This window comes from Oryctolagus cuniculus, chromosome 8, assembly GCF_964237555.1.
Source record: "Oryctolagus cuniculus chromosome 8, mOryCun1.1, whole genome shotgun sequence".
Taxonomy (NCBI): domain Eukaryota; kingdom Metazoa; phylum Chordata; class Mammalia; order Lagomorpha; family Leporidae; genus Oryctolagus; species Oryctolagus cuniculus.
In genome coordinates, this window is record NC_091439.1 from 75,727,640 (window position 1) to 75,734,084 (window position 6,445).

A 6,445-nucleotide genomic window follows, 5' to 3' on the forward strand; every position below is an offset into this window, starting at 1 on the left:
TATGGCCACCCCTGGAAGGCTGCCTGCTGGGCGGCGAAGAGTCTGTGGAGCAAGCTGAGGAGGCGCCTAGGGTCGAAGGTGCCTTCCCCTGACTCTGCTTGTTGTGGTGTTGCTTATCTAAGGTGGCTTCAGCAAGGAAACACAGACAGGCAAGACTGCATGCATGAGCCCGACACACAGCTCCAGCCCCCAGGCTCAGTGACAGTTGATGGCAATCCCAGAAACTTAATCTGGTCCTGTGTGCAGCATGCGTGAGTCACCCTGCAAAGGCGTGTCAGCACCTGGTTTGATCATGGATTCCCAGAATGACCCTCAATACGAGCACTGGAGCTCTTTGTGATACGTATTCGACTCCATAGGCAGAGCGGCTATGGAGTCAGAGAGTAGGACTTCAAAAAGGAGAAGGGACTGGCCACACAGGGGTCCTGGTGCAAGCTTGCCTTGCCTCTTCTGACAAGCACTGCGGGCTTCAAGGAAGTGGGATTGGGAACATTTGAGGAAGGCACTCCGAAGTGTTATAGTGTACTTGCATTAAGGAGAAAAAGGAAGACTTATTTTTCTCCCCAAGTGGTAACAGACTGGACTTGATCTAAACCTAAAAGCACATTCTTTCCAATTTTACAAATATATTAAATTACTCCCATCTTGTCTTGGCAGAGTAAGGGCTGGGAAAAGAATTTAGGGCAATTTAGGGGAAATCCCTTCTCATGAAACCCCAGAAATGTGGGGGAACTGTCCTTACTACATGTCCTTCCCATCACCAGGATGACACTTGGATAGTTCATCCACTCCTGATCCTCACCTGCAAACACTTTGGTCCTTGTCATCCAAAGTGAATCACAATTGGGCTGGTGCTGTGGCATAGTGGGTACAGCCTCAGCCTGCCGTGCCGGCATCCCGAATGGGCACCGGTTCTAGTCCCAGGTGCTCCACTTCCGATCCAGCACTCTGCTGTGGCCTGGGAAAGCAGTGGAAGATGGCCCAACTCCTTGGGCCCCTGCACCCGCGTGGGAGACCTGGAAGAAGCTCCAGGCTCCTGGCTTTGAATAGGTGCAGTTCCAGCCATTGTGGCCATCTCGGGGTGAACCAGTGGATGGAAGACCTCTCTCTCGCTCTCTGCCTCTCCTTCTCTCTACATGTATCTCAGACTTTCAAATAAATAAATCTTTTTCTTTTCTTTTTTTTTTTTTTTTTTTGACAGTGGACAGTGGAGAGAGAGACAGAGGGAAAGATCTTCCTTTTACCGTTGGTTCACCCTCTAATGGTTGCTGCGGCCGGCGCACTGTGGCCAGTGCACCACGCTGATCCAAAACCAGGAGCCAAGTGCTTCTCCTGGTCTCCCATGCGGGTGCAGGGCCCAAGCACTTGGGCCATCCTCCACTGCACTCCCTGGCCACAGCAGAGAACTGGCCTGGAAAAGGGGCAACCAGGACAGAATCCGTGCCCAGACCAGGACTAGAACCTGGTGTGCTGGCGCTGCAGGCGGAGGATTAGCCTAGTGAGCCGCAGTAAATAAATCTTATAAAGTGAATCAGAAAGCAGAATATCCATGACAAAAGTGTTTCTCTTTGCTACCCCACTTGCAATGCTTGTTCTCTTCTTCTCAGCCTATAAATAACACAAAAGGAACAAGTGTACTTAAATGATAATTTTCTTCCTCATTACCTGTTTTTAGGCACAAATACCTTGTGCACATTTATGTTCTATTGTGATGCTGTGTATTAAATGCAATTTGTTTCAGGGCACATGTTTGGCACAGTGATTTTAACTACTTGGTACACCTGCATCTCATATCAGAGTGTATGTGATTGGGTCTTAGTCCCACTGCTTAAAAAAAAAGCTTTTATTCATTTATTTGAAAGCAGAGTTACAGAGAAAGAAAAAGAGACAGAGAAACAGAGAGACCTTCTATCACTGGTTCACTCCCCAAATGGCCACAAAGGTGTAGGGCTGGTCCAGGCTAAAGCCAGGAGCCAAGAGCTTCCTCTGGCTCTTCCACATGGTGGAATAAGAATAGCTGGAGAGGAAATGGAGCAGTCAGGACCCGAACCAGTGCTCATATGGGATGCCAGTGTTTGCAGGTGGTGGTTTAATGAGCTGTGCCACAACTCCAGCTCTTTATCCCAATTCCTTATTCCAGTTTCCTGTTAATGGGCACCCTGTGAGACAATAGATGGTCCCTGCCACCTCTGTGAGACACCTGCTTTGAATTCTTGGCTCCTAGCTTTGACCTGGGCCAGCCTTAGCTATTGTGGCTATTTTAGGGAATGAACCAGTAGATGGGATATCTCTGTCTCCATCTCTCTGTCTCTTCTACTTTTTAAATAAAAGGAAACTTAAATTGGTCCTGTGTGCAGCATGCGTGAGTCACCCTGCAAAGGCGTGTCAGCACGACTCTGACTCCCCAGTCTTGCAGGGGAGAAACCTCTGTACTCAGCATGAAGTGGTGACTGGCTGCACTGCCCTCCCACACCTGGTTTGATCATGGATTCCCAGAATGACTCTCAATACGAGCACTGGAGCTCTTTGTGATACGTATTTGACTCCATAGGCAGATAAACTAAATTTTTCAACAGTTACCCAATTAAAAATCACCCAAGAAAAACTAAAGCTTACTGCCTTCCTGTTTTAAGTGCCCTCTGCTTCTGTAACTGATTGCATCCACAAAACTTCCCTGCCTCAAAAGAGGCTGGCAGCCTTCAAATGGATGTGGAGAGTGTTATCATACAGTCCTGCAGAATAGCTCCCCACCCGCCTGGGTTCCATGCCACAGAACCAGCAAGTACGTATTTACAAAGCTCTGTTTTTGTCCAGTGAACAACTTGTGGACTTTAACAGTGAACAAATTCCCAGTGCCATTGAAAGATATAAATATGCAAAGTAGATCAGTGTGCTTTCCCTTGGATTAACAGCATGCCGCCACACCGTGTTGCTGCCAGAGGACCCACTATTTCTTTTCTTTTCTTTCTGACAGGCAGAGTGGACAGTGAGAGAGAGAGAGAGAGAGAGAGAGACAGAGAGAAAGGTCTTCCTTTGCCGTTGGTTCACTCTCCAATGGCCGCAGCGGCCGCTGATCCGATGGCAGGAGCCAGGTACTTATCCTGGTCTCCCTTGCGGGTGCAGGGCCCAAGCACTTGGGCTATCCTCCACTGCACTCCCTGGCCACAGCAGAGAGCTGGCCTGGAAGAGGGACAACCGGGACAGAATCCGGCGCCCCGACCGGGACTAGAACCTGGTGTGCCGGCGCCGCAGGCGGAGGATTAGCCTAGTGAGCCGCGGCGCTGGCAAGGACCCACTATTTCAAAGCACGAGGCGTCAGTGCTGGAAAATGAGGAGCAGAAGCTCCAGGGGACGTCTGCGATCCCTCTGTGGATGAGCTGTCTGCTTCTTTGCCTCTGGCAGAGCAAAAGAGCCAGCGGAAAAGAACGAGGCTCTGGATCGCCCAGCCTGGGTCCTCAGCACCAGCACATGGCCTTTGGGATTCTCTTTCCTTATCTTCAAAGTGAATATCATCATTAATGCCCAACACAATTCAGAAGATTGAATGAGGTTAATTAATTCTAAACACTTAGTTCATGGTCTAGGCCATAACAGGATATCAATAAGTACTCATTATTGGTGTCAGCAATCTTTACTTCCACTTGGGTGATGGAATGACAGTGTATTTACAACTTACATATTTGTTGGATTAATGTAAGAAAAAACCTGATTTTCATAAAATAGCCTAAGGCACTAACAGAAATAAAAATTAAAGTGGTAAAATTTGAGCTTACTTTAACATGAATTTATTTAACACCAGCCCCCTGGATATTAGTGAATTAGGTTCTTTTTTTTTTAAGATGTATTTATTTATTTGAAAGAGTTACAGGGAGAGAGGAAGGGGGTGGGGGAAGATCTTCCATCTGTTGGCTCCCTTACCTGCTGGCCACAGTGGCTAGGGCTGGGCCAGGCAAAAACCAGGAGCCAGGAGCTTCATCCATTTCTCCCACGCTGGGTGGCAGGGGCCCAGGCACTTGAGCCATCTTCTGCTGCTTTTCTGAGGCCATTAGCAGAGAGCTGGAATGGAAGTGGAGAAGGGAGAAGACAGGGCTTGAACTGGCACTCATCTGGGATGCTGGTTGTCACAGGTGGAGGCTTTATCTGCTGTGCCATACCGCTGGCCACTAATACAATAATTTTCTAAGTGCAGTTCTCAGGAAAGCAGCATTGGCATCACGTGGGGAAAGAGAATGCAAACGCTCTGGCCCCACCCCAAATCTACCAAAACCTGCTGATTTAGTTTATCCGGCAAAACAACAACAACAGCAACAACCAAGGCCCCACAACAGAAACACTGAACATTATTTGGGAGAAAAAGAAATCTGATACTGACTGATACTTATTTCACCCTTAAGTATTTCTTCTTATAGAAACCAAATCTTATTATATTGTTCAAAATAAAATTGGAAATCTTTTCAAAATGCATGTCCTGTATTGTGCTCCTTGGTTAGAAAAACCCTCATCCCTGACACCAGATGTCCACCCAGGGTGAGCCTGTCTTCCACCTGCCTGTGCCTCTTCGGAACGCCCTTCCCTGTTGACCTCTTGTCTCCTTCCCGCTCTCTCAGGGCTGCTCTATCCCCGGAGTCCTTGGTGTGCTCTGCCTTGCTTTTCCTTCCTAACTTAAGATAGAGTTTTCCTCCACTCCCCTAACCTTCATAGCTGAAGCATTTAGGCTGATTTGAAATGCAGAGTGACTCCAAATACCACTCTCCCATAGATGGATTCTATGTAAGATGGAAGGTTCTCTACCCTGGCTGATACAGTTTGGATGTGGTTTGTCCCCCAAGGGTTCCTGTGTGAGAAGCTTGGTTCTGAGTGGGGCACTGTTGGGGGATGGTAAAGCCTTTAAGAGGCAGGCCTATGGGAGGTAATTGGGTCACATGTGGTGCACCCTCACAGGTGACTCCTGCTGTTCTTAGGGGGTTACTTCCTGAGAGAGCAGTTGTTACAGAAGTACAACAGACATCACTCCTAGGCCTATGGCTTCTCTCCAAGTATCCATCCATGATGTTGTGACAGAGCCAACAGAGCCCTCACTAGAGCTGAGTGGATGAGGATACCATGCTCTTATTTTTTAAAACTAATTTATGTAATCGAAAAGCAAAGTGACAGAGAGAGAGAGACAGAGAGACAGAGAGAGAGAGAGAGAGAGATCTCATCTGGTGGTTTACAACAGCAAGGCTGGTCTGAGACCTAAGCCAGGAGCCAAGAATTCCATCTGAATCTCTCACATTAGCAAGGACCCACCTGCTGGAACCATCACTGCTATCTACCAAGATGCAAATAATCAGAAAGCTAGAAACAGGAATGAAACTCAGGCACTCTGATGTAAGATGTGGGCATCCTAATTGGCATCTTAAGTGCTAGGCCAAATACCCACCCCTTCATTTCTTTTTAATTTAATTATTTCTAACACACACACACACACACACACACATACACAAAACACATGATCTTTAAGAAGTTCATGGAAAATGAACACGGGAGAAGACTGTGCATGGATTTAAAATTTTTTTCCACCAAAACATTTTCATTCCATTTTCTGTGAACTTTTTTGATGTTGCCTCATGCATACTTTTCTTGAGTACCTCTGCCACTGGATTATAAGCCAGGCCTCTGCTCCAAAATAACACAAGACATATAACAGGTGCACAATAAACACAATTATTCTGACTTAACATTTGAGATACTTTTCAGGCAAAAAGAATGCACATATGGTACTTACTTGGATTCTACAAATGTATATTAAGTATCTAATACCTTCTAGGCATTGGACAAAACAGTGGGTAGTAAGAACAATAGTGTGTGCTCCCTGTACTTGAAAAGTATGCATCCCAATAGGGGAGATGGAATATATAAATATATATATAAATATTTAACAAAGTACTTGTACATAATGGCACAGATATGGCAGTAGAGGAATACACACAGTAGCTTGTGAATATTTAAATCAACTTGAGCTATCAGAAAAGGTATTAAAGGAGGACATGATGAAGAGCTGAGTCTACAGTTAAAATAGTTAAATACATTTTCAAAAGGCAAGAAACATTTATCTTTTCCATGGATAATATAAACAGCATGATTTATTCAAATTAGTTCAGGTCATGTTTTTGTTAGCAGAATAGATTTAAATCTCGTTTGTTCTTTAAACAATAACTCCATTAGTTAAAAATATTACCAGTATGTCTTTTTTAAATTATTTATTTTTTAAGTCAGAGTTTCAGAGAGAGATGGAAGGACAACAGAGAGAGAAAGAGAGAGCGAGCGAGAGAGAGAGAATGAGAGAGAGAGAGAATGAGAGAGAGAGATAATGAGAAAGACAGAGAGAGAGAGAGAATGAGAGAGAAAGAGAGAGAGAGAGAGAGAGAGAGAGAGAGAATCCATCCTCTGGTTCAACCAATAT